Genomic DNA, 14,686 nt, shown 5'->3' with positions numbered 1-14,686 from the left:
ATGCCCATCAATAGATATCAATGTGAGTGAGTAGGGATTGCCATGCAACGGATGCACTAGAGCTATAAGTGTATGAAAGCTCAAACTAAAACTAAGTGGGTGTGCATCCAACTTGCTTGCTCATGAAGACCTCGGGCATTTGAGGAAGCCCATCATCGGAATATACAAGCCAAGTTCTATAATGAAAATTCCCACTAGTATATGAAAGTGATAACTCAAGAGACTCTCTATATGAAGAACATGGTGCTAATTTGAAGCACAAGTGTGGTAAAAGGATAGTAGCACTGCTCCTTCTCTCTTTTTCTCTCATTTTTTGTTTTATTTATTTATTTATTTATTTTATTTTATTTTTTTGTGGGCTTCTTTGGCCTCTTTTTTTATTTGGGCTTCTTTGACCTATTTTTTTGGTAAAGTCCGGAGTCTCATCCCGACTTATGGGGGAATCATAGTCTCCATCATCCTTTCCTCACCGGGGCAATGCTCTAATAATGATGATCATCACACTTTTATTTACTTACAACTCGATATTACAGCTCGATACTAGAACAAAGATATGGCTCTATATGAATGCCTCCGGCGGTGTACCGGGATGTGCAATGATCTAGCATAGCAATGACATCAAAAAACGGACAAGCCATGAAAACATCATGCTAGCTATCTTACGATCATGCAAAGCAATATGACAATGACGCTCAAGTCATGTATATGATGATGATGGAAGTTGCATGGCAATATATCTCGGAATGGCTATGGAAATGCCATAATAGGTAGGTATGGTGGCTGTTTTGAGCAAGGTATATGGTGGTTTTATGGTATCGGCGAAAATTGCGCGGTACTAGAGAGGCTAGCAATGATGGAAGGGTGAGAGTGCATATAATCCATGGACTCAACATTAGTCATAAAGAACTCACATACTTATTGCAAAAATCTCATCGAAACAAAGTACTATGCGCATGCTCCTAGGGGAATAGATTGGTAGGAAAAGACCATCGCTCGTCCCCGACCGCCACTCATAAGGAAGACAATCAATAAATACCTCATGCTCCGACTTTGTTACATAACGGTTCACCATACGTGCATGCTACGGGAATCACAAACCTCAACACAAGTATTTCTACAATTCACAACCACCCACTAGCATAACTCTAATATCACCATCTTTATATCGCAAAACTATTGCAAGGAATCAAACATGTCATATTCAGGGATCTACAAGTTTTATGTAGGATTTTATGACTAACCATGTGAATGACCAATTCCTGTCGTCTCTCTAAATAGATATAAGTGAAGCAAGAGAGTTTAATTCTTTCTACAAAATATATGCCCATGCTCTAACAAATATAAGTGAAGCAAAAGAGCATTCTACAAATAGCGGTTGTCTATGTAAAGAGAAACAGGCAATCCAAGCTTCAAATGGTATAAGTGAAGCACATGAAGCATTCTATAAAGCCATACTCAAAAGATATAAGTGAAGTGCAAAGAGCATTCTATAAATCAGCCAAGGACTATCTCATACCAGCATGGTGCATGAAAGAAAAATAAAAATCTAAATGAAAAAGACGCTCCAAGAGGAAATTGATACTTCTTTCAAGGGGACACAAGCTCAAGATGATCTTCCACCACAAGACTACAAGCAAAAAGGCAAGGACAAGCTTCAAGATGAAATTGATGCATTTGAAGAAGCTCCTAAGACCTTAGTCAAGTGGATTCCCAAGACTACTTCAAGTTCCACTTCATCAAGTACGACTACAACTCCAAGGATTCCCATCAAGATGGTGTGGATCCAAAAGAAGAAGAACTAGAGAGTTCTTGAGGGTGACTCCGCCAACATACTTCACTCTTATCATTTTGGCAAGAACAAGTGCAATCAAGTCACAAACCCTCTTGTTGGTAAGACAAGGGACAAGGTAACCTAAAAGTTTTCATGGACATCATCTTGTGTGTGCATCACTCTATGTCCATGGATATCCTTGTTTGTTCCTTGTGGGACTAACCCATGTAGGTATTGAAAGTGCAATTCACTCAAATAGATAGCTCCAAGTGATCTACATCAACATTGAGCATCCACATCTTCAACATCTACATGAAGTCATCATCGACAAAACCCGAGGTTAGTTCATCCCTCTAAGGGGGGATATCACATCTAGGGGGAGCTTTACTCTAAGACTTGAGCTAAAGCAACTCTAAAGATGTGAACACAACAATGCTTTATGTAAAAGTGGTAACCACACTTGAGCTTAAACGATGAGTATGACCTATTATCAAGTGTTCTCACTTGACTCCTAAGTCAATATACTCATATATAGATGACCTTGTCATCGCAAATTGCTTGATAGATGCTAGAATTGGTTGTGCATGCCTTGTCATATATTTCATTTGCCATCTTATTGTGTGAGCATGCTGGTTGCATATTTTACTCATTCGAGGACATCCACTTGTTGTTTTGATTGTTTGGTTTTATTTCCTTTTGCCAAGTGGATGGACAAGAATGCCTAAGAACCTCCTCTATCTATCTATGCTTTTCTCGTCTCAAACTCTATTCATGCTACATCACAAAATTTGATCAAGTCAGATTCGAACCACTCTGTGTGAGGAGCGCTCGGAGTCCCCGATTCGTCATAGACTTAAACTTCCAAAACCTCTTTATGATTCTCGGTCTGACCGATACCCTACTTTCGGTCCTACCGAGATCATTAAGTTGATCTAGGTTTTCGATCTTGGTGCAACTGATTTGAACCATTCGGTCACACCGAGTTGCAACAACTGTATACAGTTTTGCATCTCGGTGCCACCGAGTTGTTCCACTCGGTCACACCGACAGGGTCGGGCTATATATAGTCACGGGAAATTTTTTTGGAAATTTCTCTGAACCCTTCGCCCGCATGATAGCCTGCTCTACCAACTTGGTCTCCGGATCGTCTCCTCGCTGCCAGCCGCCTCCAGTCACTGGTCTCCGTCGCCGTCAACGGAAATTCAACCCCGCCGTTGCCGCCGTAGCGAGTCTCCGCCGAACTAGGGTATGGACTCGATCTTTGTGCTATTCCCCAATCCGATTCTTAGCACATTGTGATCATCATGATTCTTGCCATGTTTGTTAAACTTCTATCCAGTCAATGAACTCATAGATTAGGTTTAATTCGAAAATTTTAGGGTTAGGTTTCTGCCGAAACCATCTCGGACCCACCGAGTTGAAAAACTCGGTCCCACCGATTTGGCTTATGCCATTGCACAAGTGAGACTCGGTCTGACCGAGAATTACTTATCAGTGTGACCGATTTTGGAACTCTGTGAAACCCTAGCAGTCTCGGTGCCACCGAACTGTGACTCGGTCTGACCGAGTTCACTAGTTTAGGTGCCAAAACTGCTTCGGTATCACTGAGTTTAGAAATCGGCAGATCCGAGATGCTTTCAGTGGGAAACTAAAACTAAGTTTTTGAATTATTCTTTTGCAAAAATCTCTGCATTTTGTGATGCTTATCCACTCTATCTCATCTATAACCTATTCACAGGGTCAGCAGTCAGAGTTTGCATCATGTCAGACCAAAGTGATAGCCAGAACTTGTTAGAGCAGCAAGTGCAGATGAGTGAGGGCACTAGTCCCTCAAGTTCCTCAGATGATGGCAGCAGGAGCACCCCTAGCAATCTGCCTAAAGCTACCACAAGACAGAGAAAGAAGAGAACCTCAGACTCAGAAGATGAGGATTATGTGGCAGAAGAGGAAGCAACTTCCAAGAGAGTTAAGCCAACACAAGGCATAAAACCAGGGATGAAGATCAAAAGGCCAGCAGGCAGGCAGCCTATGTCAAAGGCCAGAGCTTCAACTGAGAAGCCCACTCCCATTGAGCCAGTTGCTGCTGAAGGCAAGAAGAGGAAAGAAAGGGTGAAGAAAACTGTAGCCAGAGTGCTTGGCAAGGCTTCCATCATGGAAGATGAGGAGGAAGAAGAAGAGGTAGCTGCACCAGCACCTAAGGCACCCAAGCTGATGGGTGATGCCATAAGAACAGGGGCAGCTGCTTCCAAGGCCAAGCCAGCTCCAAAGCCAAAGCCAAAGAGGAACACAAGAAGCATCCCAGCTACTGAGAAGAACAAGGCCCCAGTGCCTAAAGCTGCAGAAGAAGAAGAAGAGAATGTTCTTAGAAAGCTCAAGCCCAAGATCCCAGACCACAACGATGCTCATCCTGTGGCTGAGGATATGAAACTCAGGAGAGATTCAGGGCTCCAGAAGTGGAGAGAAGCAGACCCGTATGCTTCAAGGAGAAGGACTGCAGTTAACTACAGGTTTCACACCAAGGAGCAGCAAGACTTTTATGAGACAGTGCTGCTAGACAAGAAGCCAATTGTTTGTGATATGAGATGGGTTGATTTGCAATACATCAAGGACAACAAAGAGTACTACCCTGGAGTGCAGGACAGCTTCAAGGCATGTGGAGTAGAGGACTTTGTTGGGCAGAAGCTCACAAAGTGGAACGAGGAACTCATCATGCAGTTCTACTCCACAACCCATTTCTATCCAGATGGCAGGATTGTATGGATGTCAGAGGGTGCGAGGTACCAGTCTACAGTTGCTGAATGGGCTCAGCTGATTAATGCCCCAGAAGAGCATGACGATGACTTGGACATTTATGCCAAGAAGAAGATGGACCATAACTCAATGTCAAACATGTACAAGGAGATTCCAAATGAAGCACTTGATACGTTCAAGTTTGGCTCAGTACACTATCTTCTGTCAGGGCTGCCAACCATCAACTGGATTCTTAGGCACACCCTATTGCCCAAGTCTGGAGATCACAAGATGATTAGGGGCCACGCGATCAACTTGCTTCATATCTTTGAAGTGCCACAGAAATTCAAAGTCATGAGCCTTATGATTGAAACAATCAAGAGGATAGCAGCAGACCAGAAGAGGAGCTGTGGATATGCCCCACAGATTCAGGAGCTCATCAACTCTAAGATGGGCACGGGCATATACTTATTGGACAAGGAACACCTGCCCATCCGTCCAGAATTTGAAGATAATCAAGTGGTCATGACTAAGAATGAGCTATCATCTGCCCAAGCACAAGCCAAGAAGGAGAAGGCGAGGAAGGAGAAAGCTGCCAAGATGCCTACTCAAGAGGAGGCATCTGAATATTTCCTGAAAACCAAACAAGAGCAGCTTGGTTACTTGATTGCATCCACCCTGCAGATTGAGCAAGGACTAGCCACCCTAACTCAGAACCAGGCAAGCTTAGAGAGGATCATGGAACAAAAGTTCTATGACTTGGATGTCAAAGTGACTGAGATTCAGACTGCAGTGGAGCAGCTCCAGGATGACATGCAGGAGAGGAGAGGCAAGACTACAACTGATGCCTTTGCCAGAGTGCCACGAGGTCCGAGGTCGTCTGCAGTGCCAGTTGCTGACCCCAGAGCCACCACGTCTGCACCAGCTACAGCCTCAGTTCCACCAGCTCCAGCATCCACTTCAGCCTCGACTCCGACCACGTCTACAGAAGGCTTCGTCCTTGGAGTGCCCCGGACTCCACCACCACCTGAAGATCAAGCCTGAGTGTCGACTTAGCACTATGCATTTTCTAGGAACTTTTTGGTAACTTGTTGCCAAAGGGGGAGAAAATGTATAGATCATAGGCTTCGAGAGAGAGTGTTGCTTTTATTCTCTCTTGTTTTATTTGGTGGTTTTTCGAACTTTGTTTGCTTTTGTGTGAGATACTATGTCATTGCTCGTGAGACATTGATGATCATGTGTTTGATCATAAGCTACACTTAATGTTTGCTTAATATTATCATCTTATCTATCTTATGTGATCATTCACTATTCTTGGTGATGAGTGCATGTATTTCATTCTTATCATTTTAAGCGCTCCACCAAGATGTATGTGACATGGAAGAGTAACCCATGATTCTAACTCTTTGTGCATTTGCAGTCCAAAGCAAATTTTAAATATGCACAAATTTAGGGGGAGCTCTTACTTGTCACATACTTCTCAAAGCGACGATATATTTCATGCTTATTATCATTTGTCGAAGCTTTGATCTATATGTTGTCATCAATTACCAAAAAGGGGGAGATTGAAAGTGCAACTATCCCTAGGTGGTTTTGGTAATTCATAACAACATATAGCTCATGGAGCTAATGCTATTCCAAGATTACTATTTCAGGAAAGCTCAATGATTGGCATGGCATGGATGTGAAAGTGGAACCCTCAAAATGCTAAGGACAAAGGATTGGCTCAAGCTCAAAAGCTCAAGACTCTTCATTTTATATTTTAGTGATCCAAGATCACATTGAGTCTTTAGGAAAAGCCAATACTATCAAGGAGGGATGAGGTGTTACTTAATGAGCCTCTTGCTTCATGTGCTTAGTGATATGCTCCAAAACCCTCAACTACTTTCCCATATCCACATATGACCTAAACCCTAAGTCAAACTCGGTCCTACCGATTCTTTCTATCCGGCGCCACCGAGTTTCACTTGTCATAAGCCACTGCCAAACCCTAGCAATTCGGTTCTACCAATAGGGATCTCGGTCTCACCGAGATGGGATTGCAAACTCTCTGTTTCCCTTTCGTAACTTTTCGGTCTCACCGAAAGAGCGAATCGGTCCCACCGAGATTGCAGTGTAAACTCTCTGTTTCCTTTTTGTAACTTTTCGGTCTCACCGAAAGAGCAAATCGGTCCCACCGAGTTTACCTGACCAACTCTCTGGTTAGCTTATTACCAAACTCGGTCTCACCGAGTTTGTGTAATCGGTCTCACCGAGATTACGTTATGCCCAAACCCTAACCATATCGGTCCTATCGAGTTGCATGTCAGTCCCACCAAAAATCTCTAACGGTCACTAGGTTTACCTTTTTGGTCCGACCGAGTTTGTTGATTCGGTCCCACCGAGATTGGAAAACTGTGTGTAACGGTTGGATTTTGTGTGGAGGCTATATATACCCCTCCACCTCCTCTTCATTCGTGGAGAGAGCCATCAGAACACATACACAATTCCAACTCATATGTTCTGAGAGAGAACCACCTACTCATGTGTTGAGACCAAGATATTCCATTCCTACCATATGAATCTTGATCTCTAGCCTTCCCCGAGTTGCTTTCCACTCAAATCTTCTTTCCACAAAATCAAAATCCTATGAGAGAGAGTTGAGTGTTGGGGAGACTATCATTTGAAGCACAAGAGCAAGGAGTTCATCGTCAACACACCATTTGTTACTTCTTGGAGAGTGGTGTCTCCTAGATTGGCTAGGTGTCACTTGGGAGCCTCCGACAAGATTGTGGAGTTGAACCAAGGAGTTTGTAAGGGCAAGGAGATCGCCTACTTCGTGAAGATCTACCGCTAGTGAGGCAAGTCCTTCGTGGGCGATGGCCATGGTGGGATAGACAAGGTTGCTACTTCGTGGACCCTTCATGGGTGGAGCCCTCCGTGGACTCGCGCGACCGTTACCCTTCGTGGGTTGAAGTCTCCATCAACGTGGATGTAGGATAGCACCACCTATCCGAACCACGGGAAAAACATCCGTGTCTCCAATTGCGTTTGAATTCTCCAAACCCTTCCCTTTACATTCTTGCAAGTTGCATGCTTTACTTTCCGCTGCCAATATACTCTTTGCATGCTTGCTTGAATTGTGTGATGATTTCTTGACTTGTCCTACAATAGCTAAAATCTGCCAAGAACTAAAATTGGGAAAATGTTAAGTTTTTATTTGGTCAAGTAGTATAATCACCCCCCCCCCTCTAGACATACTTTCGATTCTACACATGGCTTAATCCACTGATATAAATTGATAGTTTCATCAAAACAAGCAAACTATGCATCAAAAACAGAATCTGTCTAAAACAGAACAGTCTGTAATAATCTGAACATTCACCATACTTCTGATACTTGAAAAATTCTACCAAAATTAGGAAAAATAAAAAAATTGTATAGGAATACAGTGCAAAAAGAATCATAACCATTCTACGTTCCAGCTAAAAATGTAAAATCGTGCAGTACAGACAAAGTTTCTGTCCTGCACCGTACAAACCATCAAGCAAATGTAAACATCCTAAAGGCAAACCTTGGCACATTATTTTTATTTCTAAACTTTATAAAAGCACACAACAGAAATAAATGACTCTCTAAAACTTCTGGGTTATCTCCCTGGCAGCACTTTCTTTAAATCCATTAAGCTAGGCATATAGTGCTCAAGTAATGAATCCACCCGGATCCCAAGGTATATCAAAGCCAATTTTAATTAACAATGATTTGTAATTTAGTAGTGAGCACAAAGTAACATATATCAAGCAATGACGAAGTCTAACTCTCTTCCTATGCATCGGCATGTCATAAAAGAACAATTCATGCACACAAAGTAAAGGCCAATGCATAGTATAAACAGTTTCTTGCAATTTTATCATATTGGAAACATAGAGAGGTGGAGATATAGTTCCTCTCTCATAATAATTGCAAGTAGGAGAAGCAAGCACATGCATATTATATTCATCAAAATCATCATGTGCAACGGTAAAAGGCAACCCATCAATATAAGCCTTAATAAGTGCAAACTTCTCCGATATAGTGTAGTCGGGAGAATTCAAAAAGATAATAGGACTATCATGTGTGGGTGCAATAGCAGCAATTTCAGGTTTAACATAAGGAACTATAGCAAGTTCATCTCCATAAGCATAATTCATATTGGCATCTTGGCCACAAGCATAGCAAGCATCATCAAAAAGAGATATTTCAAAAGAATCAATGGGATCATAACAGTCATCATAGCAATCATCCTTCGGTAAGCAAGAAAGGGAATTAAACAATGTATGAGTTAAAGAGTTACTCTCATTAGAAGGTGGGCACGGGTGATCAATCCGCTCTTCCTCCTTTTGTTCTTCGCTCTCCTCCTCATCTTTTTCATCCAATGAGCTCACAGTTTCATCAATTACTTCTTCCATAGACTCCTGCAAAATATTAGTCTCTTCTTGGACAGCATAGTATTCCTCAATATATTGTTTAACATAGGTATTAGAAGCATAATTATCATAGCAATATTTAAGTATAGCAAAAATTTTAGATTTGTGAAAAGTAGCATCATACTTTTCAATCAAAGAAGCAATTTCATAAGCACCCTCAAAAGCAACAAATTCTTCAATTTGTTGAACATCATAGTAACTATAAACACCTTTAGCATAAGAAGATAAGATTCCATTATCAATAAACTCACGTTGATAGGGAAGGTGTTTCTTAGGGTTTTCAGAATAACAAGTAAAATCATATATTTCACATAAATTCCAAGCATAGCATTGCAAACGTTGAATTTGACCCCATAATAGTTTCCCTTTTTTAGATATTCGGTGTCACACATAACAAGCATGCTCATCTAAGGATTTGCCCTCAACTAAGCTAGTTGGGGTTTTAGCACGAGCACATAGGGATCGAAGATGATCCAAGTAATAAGCTTCAGCAGTGTGATAGATTTTGAGTGGTTCTTCAACCATTGGTTCAGTAGGTACAACTCATTTTTTTGGTATTTTGCGTTTCCTACCCATAACTAAAGATAGGAAACAACTAGGAACAACAATTAAAAATTACTTAGTGATAAAGCAAACAAGCACACACGAGAATATTCACCCCATGCTATTGCTCCCCGGCAACGGCGCCAGAAAAAGGTCTTGATAACCCACAAGTATAGGGGGTCGCAACAGTTTTCGATAAGTAAGAGTGTCGAACCCAACGAGGAGCTAAAGGTAGAACAAATATTCCCTCAAGTTCTATCGACCACCGATACAACTCTACGCATGCTTAACGTTCGCTTTACCTAGAACAAGTATGAAACTAGAAGTACTTTGTAGGTGTTGTTGGATAGGTTTGCAAGAATATAAAGATCACGTAAATAAAAGGTAGGGGCTGTTTAGATAAAGAAACAATAAAGTAAATATAGCGAGTGTGGAAAAGTGGTGGTAGGAGTTGCGAAATTTCCCCTAAGCAATTGACTACTTTACTAGACCGATAGCAAGTATTATGTGGGAGAGGCCACTGCTAGCATGTCATCCCTGACTTGGAATTCTATGCACTTATGATTGGAACTATTAGCAAGCATCCGCAACTACTAATGTTCATTAAGGTAAAACCCAACCATAGCATTAAGATATATTGGTCCCCCTTCAATCCCGTATGCATCAATTTCACTACAACAAGAACCCCCCTTTAGCAACGCATCGATGCATTGTCATTTGTCCCTATAACCGTTGCTAAGGTCTACACCAACGGATTCATATGTGTTGTCGTTGGTGGCGTTGCAAGGGTCTACAACAACGTATATAGATCCGCTGGTAATCTAGGAAATAATGCATTGCAAGGCAACAACGGATTCATGCAACGCTTCTATGCGTTGGTGGTTGCAAAATAGAATACCTCCATATAATCATTTATAACACTGTTGTTCTCTGCACTAGTGCTTGCAAAATAGAATAACCTTCATATATAATCATTGATGACAGTAGGTAGTTCTAATGGCAGTGCAAAGTAGTCCCTCCGTAAAGAAATATAAGAGCGTTTAGATCACTAAACACTCTTACATTTGTTTATAGAGGGAGTACAACTTTAGTAAAATTAGATAGAGTCGAAATGAAAGTGATATATTGATTCAATAGAACAATCTAGTACATTACAATGCAAGTATCATCATTTAGGAGTACATCACTTCCTTATAGAAAAATAAAAACAATCTAACATTCAAAGAATTGTGTTGTTTCTCCTCCAAGTATCATGAATCATCATAAATTCTCCAAGATCCAAGTAATCATCTAGCATTGAAATTATCAACCTGCAAAAAGAATCATAATACTATTTAGGCATAAATTTGAAATTAAGCTTAAAAATATACATAGGATACACTATACCTAAAAGGATCGACATAAAAATTACCAACTATGCAAGAAAAGATTGTTGGGGAGGGGGGCATAATCTTATTATGTCTAACAAATAACTTAGTAGGAGTACATGTTAAAACATGGATTATCTTTGACCAATCAGATGCGCCTGTTCACTGTGAACAACCAGCAACATGTTTTTGTTTAAAGATTATATTATATAAACAACGATATGAATTCCAAAATCTGATATTTTTGTTTTCCAAAGGTTTCAACATTAAATAGTTTTGTGTCACCAGTACTCACATACTGCTCATGCTTGGTATTATGTATTAGGAGAAAAAACTCAATGGCAGCAGCTCAAAAATCAGTAACTAATCTACATCTCACAAAACTCGTAGTTACCTAAGAACTACAATGCCACATTAGAAGTTCTCAATTCAAGAATAAGATTCTTAAAACCACTAGAAGAAACAGCATGAAAAAGAAACGCATTACTTGATTTGGCTTCTCTAAGAAAAAGTAGTGGAGTTTTGCTTCTAGAAAAGGTAGAATCCAAGCTGTTTACAGGGAAATAAAAATAATTTAATGTGGCGCTATGTAATTCTTCAAGACCAACCTAGCACTAAAGCTAAATAAATATATAAGAAAATGCATCAGGGGTGACCTATGTAATGGCTGAACAATCTGAATCAAAGAAAACCTAAGTAATGGATGAACAATTTTATATTAGTACATACCCAGTTTGAAGAAACGCTACCCACTTGCCTTTGCTGACAATGTGGCATATCATATAACCAAGAGAATCTGATCTTTGTCACAACTCAGCTCCATAATCATGTATCATTTACCATGTCATCGAATAACTAAATATCAATACCTATATGAACCTACAAAATATGGGCCTGGACAAAAGTTAAGACCGGAAAAATAGACATATACTGGCACACTTAACTAACAAAGAATCGTTCGACCAGTTAGTTTAAAAATTAAGGACATGGAATAAATAAGAATGCGACATCATGAGGAGAAGATGAAGGAAATGGAGACCTTAGTGGCCTGAACCAGGGGATGGTTTATCAAGTAAGCAAATGGGTTGCCCCACCTTCTGCGATGATGTCGTAAGCTCTATATTTCCATCTGCCCCTGAAGCTACACACCATTAAAGCAAGTTAATCCCTTATGCGATCATCGAAGGCAAGTTAAAGATTTCAACACAATCTTATATATTTGTGCATCTATTATCAACAGTTTGAAACCTGACTTGTAGGACAGTTGCATACCAACATCATGATTACTGCAAGTGTTTAGAGACTAAAAGATTGTTAGCTGACAGCTTGCAGGCACAAAATATGCAAGGGAAATAAACATATGATGAGATACAGGTGGAACAAATAATACAAACAACTGTAAGTAAAAGGGACCATGGAACCAGTAAGGAGCTAGAAGGTTCCATGATTATTATTGTACGCATTGTAAAACATACATATCTTCTTCATTTTTATTTGGGAATGTATTTTATCTTCTAAATTTATTATTTCGGAATGCATATTATCTTCTATCTACTGTATTGGTACTATAAGGAGCAGCAAAATCAGCAGCATCGGCAATAGCTTTCAGTGGCAGCAGCAATAGCAATCAGCAGCGGTGGCAAACAATCAGTGTCAGCGTCAGCGGAGTAGGTACTAAGGAGCAGCAAAATCAGCAGCGGTGGCAATAGCAATCAGCGACAATAGCAAACAATCAGTGTCCCCAAGAGCTGTACTTTCCATCAGCACGCACAGACCACATAGACACAGACACATGAGCCAAGCACACACGCATCTGCAGGTAAACGCACGCAGGGCCACCAGAGCAAGACGATGCGGGGCACCAAAATAAAACGCCAAAAAGAGCACCATCACCGTTGAAGGCTTTGCGAGCCGGAAGAACCACCGACGTGCACGGGATCCAATTGGCAGTTCTGGAGCATCACCGGAGCTCCACCCCATGCTCCTCTGACCTCGGCCCGTCTCCACTGTCGGCTACCACTGAGAGAAGGGAGAAGCAAACTACATCACAACTTGTTTCAGATCCATGCCTGAGCCGGCAGCAGCAACGCGGGGTAGTGGCCTCCAAAACAGAGGTGAGCGAGCTACGCTGGTGATCCGTGTCAACTAGGGTTACTGCAGGGACGCGAGCAGTGGCATGGAAGACATTGCCATGGAGGAGTATAGCAGGAGAGCACCGAGGGAGAGACTGGCCTATGAGCGAAGGTGCGGGACATCGCCAGATCTGGTGGCGGCGGCTCGCCATGGAAGTTAGGTGAGAGAGAGGGTAATCGGGGAGAGGAGATAGCGGATAGAAATTTGGCTGAGTGGTTTGGGTGGACGAGGTATTGATGGAGGTGTGGGTACGGGGAGGTTTGATTTTTTTAGGAACAAAGGAGGTTAGCTCTAAGCGCGGAACAAAGTGCGGGAGGTGGGAGGTGGGAGAAACAACAGATCCTGTAATATTGTTGGTACAAATGCGTTGCTGTAGGGGGGTGTTTGTTGTAGTGTTTCTATGCTAGGTTGAAGCTTCTGTCACTCTTGCCCTCCAATACATAGTCCTATCAACATACAACTAACCCTAGGGTGTGATCCACGTGCGCAATCATATAATGGGCACCAAAGGATAGCAACATAACCACAAGCAAATTAAATCAATCATAGCAATTCATCAACCATCGATAGGACGACGAAAATCTACTCATACATCATAGGATGGCAACGCATCATTGGATAATAATATGAAGCATAAAGCACCATGTTCAAGTAGAGGGTATAGCAGGTTGCGGGAGAGTGGACCGCTGTAGGTAGAGGGGGAAAGGTGATGGAGATGTTGGTGAAGATGGCGGGGGTGTTGGAGTAGATCATGGTGATGATGATGATGGCCACAGCAGTGTTCCGGCGCCACCGAAAGAGAAGGGGGGAGGGAGCCCCTTCGTCTTCTTCTTCCTTGACCTCCTCCCTAGATGGGAGAAGGGTTTCCCCTCTGGTCCTTGGCCTCCATGGAATGGGAGGGGCAAGAGCCCCTCCGAGATTGGATCTGTCTCTATGTCTCTCTCTGGTTCTGCGTTCCCAGATTCTTCCCTTTCACCGTTTCTTATATTCCCGGAGATCCGTAACTCCGATTGGGCTGAAATTTTAACACGATCTCTATCCGGATATTAGCTTTCTTGCGGCGAAAGAAGGGCACCAACCACCTTACGGGCTGGCCACGAGGGTCAGGGGCGCGCCTGACACCCTGGGGCGCGCCCCCCTACCTCGTGGGCCCCTCGACCATCGTCTCGCGTGGATTCTTCTTCCCAAAAATCATATATATTCCAAAAAAAATATCTGTCAGTTTTTATTCCATTTGGACTCCGTTTGATATGGATATTCTGCGAAACAAAAAACATGCAACAAACAGGAACTGGCACTGGGCACTGGATCAATATGTTAGTCCCAAAAATAGTAGAAAAAGTTGCCAAAAGTATATGAAAGTTGAATAATATTGGCATGGAACAATCAAAAATTATAGATACGATGGAGACGTATCAGTATGACTATTATCACCCACATCTCTTTGTCTTCTACCTGTGCATATCATCTACGCATAGACCTGGCTCGGATGCCACTATTGGAGAACGTAGCATGCAATTTCAAAAAAATTCCTACGATCACGCAATATCTATCTAGGAGATGCATAGCAACGAGAGGGGGAGAGTGTGTCCACGTACCCTCGTAGACTGAAAGCGAAAGCGTTAGGTTAACGTGCTTGATGTAGTCGAACGCATTCACGATCCAAGTACCGAACGTACGGTACCTCCGTGTTCAGC

At 41.9% G+C, this 14,686-nt stretch overlaps 1 long non-coding RNA gene across 1 annotated transcript; it reads right to left on the bottom strand.

The window, feature by feature from the left end:
* Positions 1–10,590: 10,590 nt before the first annotated feature.
* On the bottom strand, positions 10,591–13,297 carry LOC123106747 (uncharacterized). Its single transcript, XR_006451460.1, has 3 exons — positions 11,896–13,297; positions 11,586–11,750; positions 10,591–10,799 (listed from the first exon to the last, which is right to left on the bottom strand). It is a non-coding gene; the product is annotated as an uncharacterized lncRNA (long non-coding RNA).
* Between the last annotated feature and the right edge of the window lie 1,389 nt (positions 13,298–14,686).

This window comes from Triticum aestivum, chromosome 5A, assembly GCF_018294505.1.
Source record: "Triticum aestivum cultivar Chinese Spring chromosome 5A, IWGSC CS RefSeq v2.1, whole genome shotgun sequence".
Taxonomy (NCBI): Eukaryota; Viridiplantae; Streptophyta; class Magnoliopsida; order Poales; family Poaceae; genus Triticum; species Triticum aestivum.
Note: the sequence above shows the minus strand (reverse complement) of the source record. Positions and strands in the feature narration are given on the sequence as shown.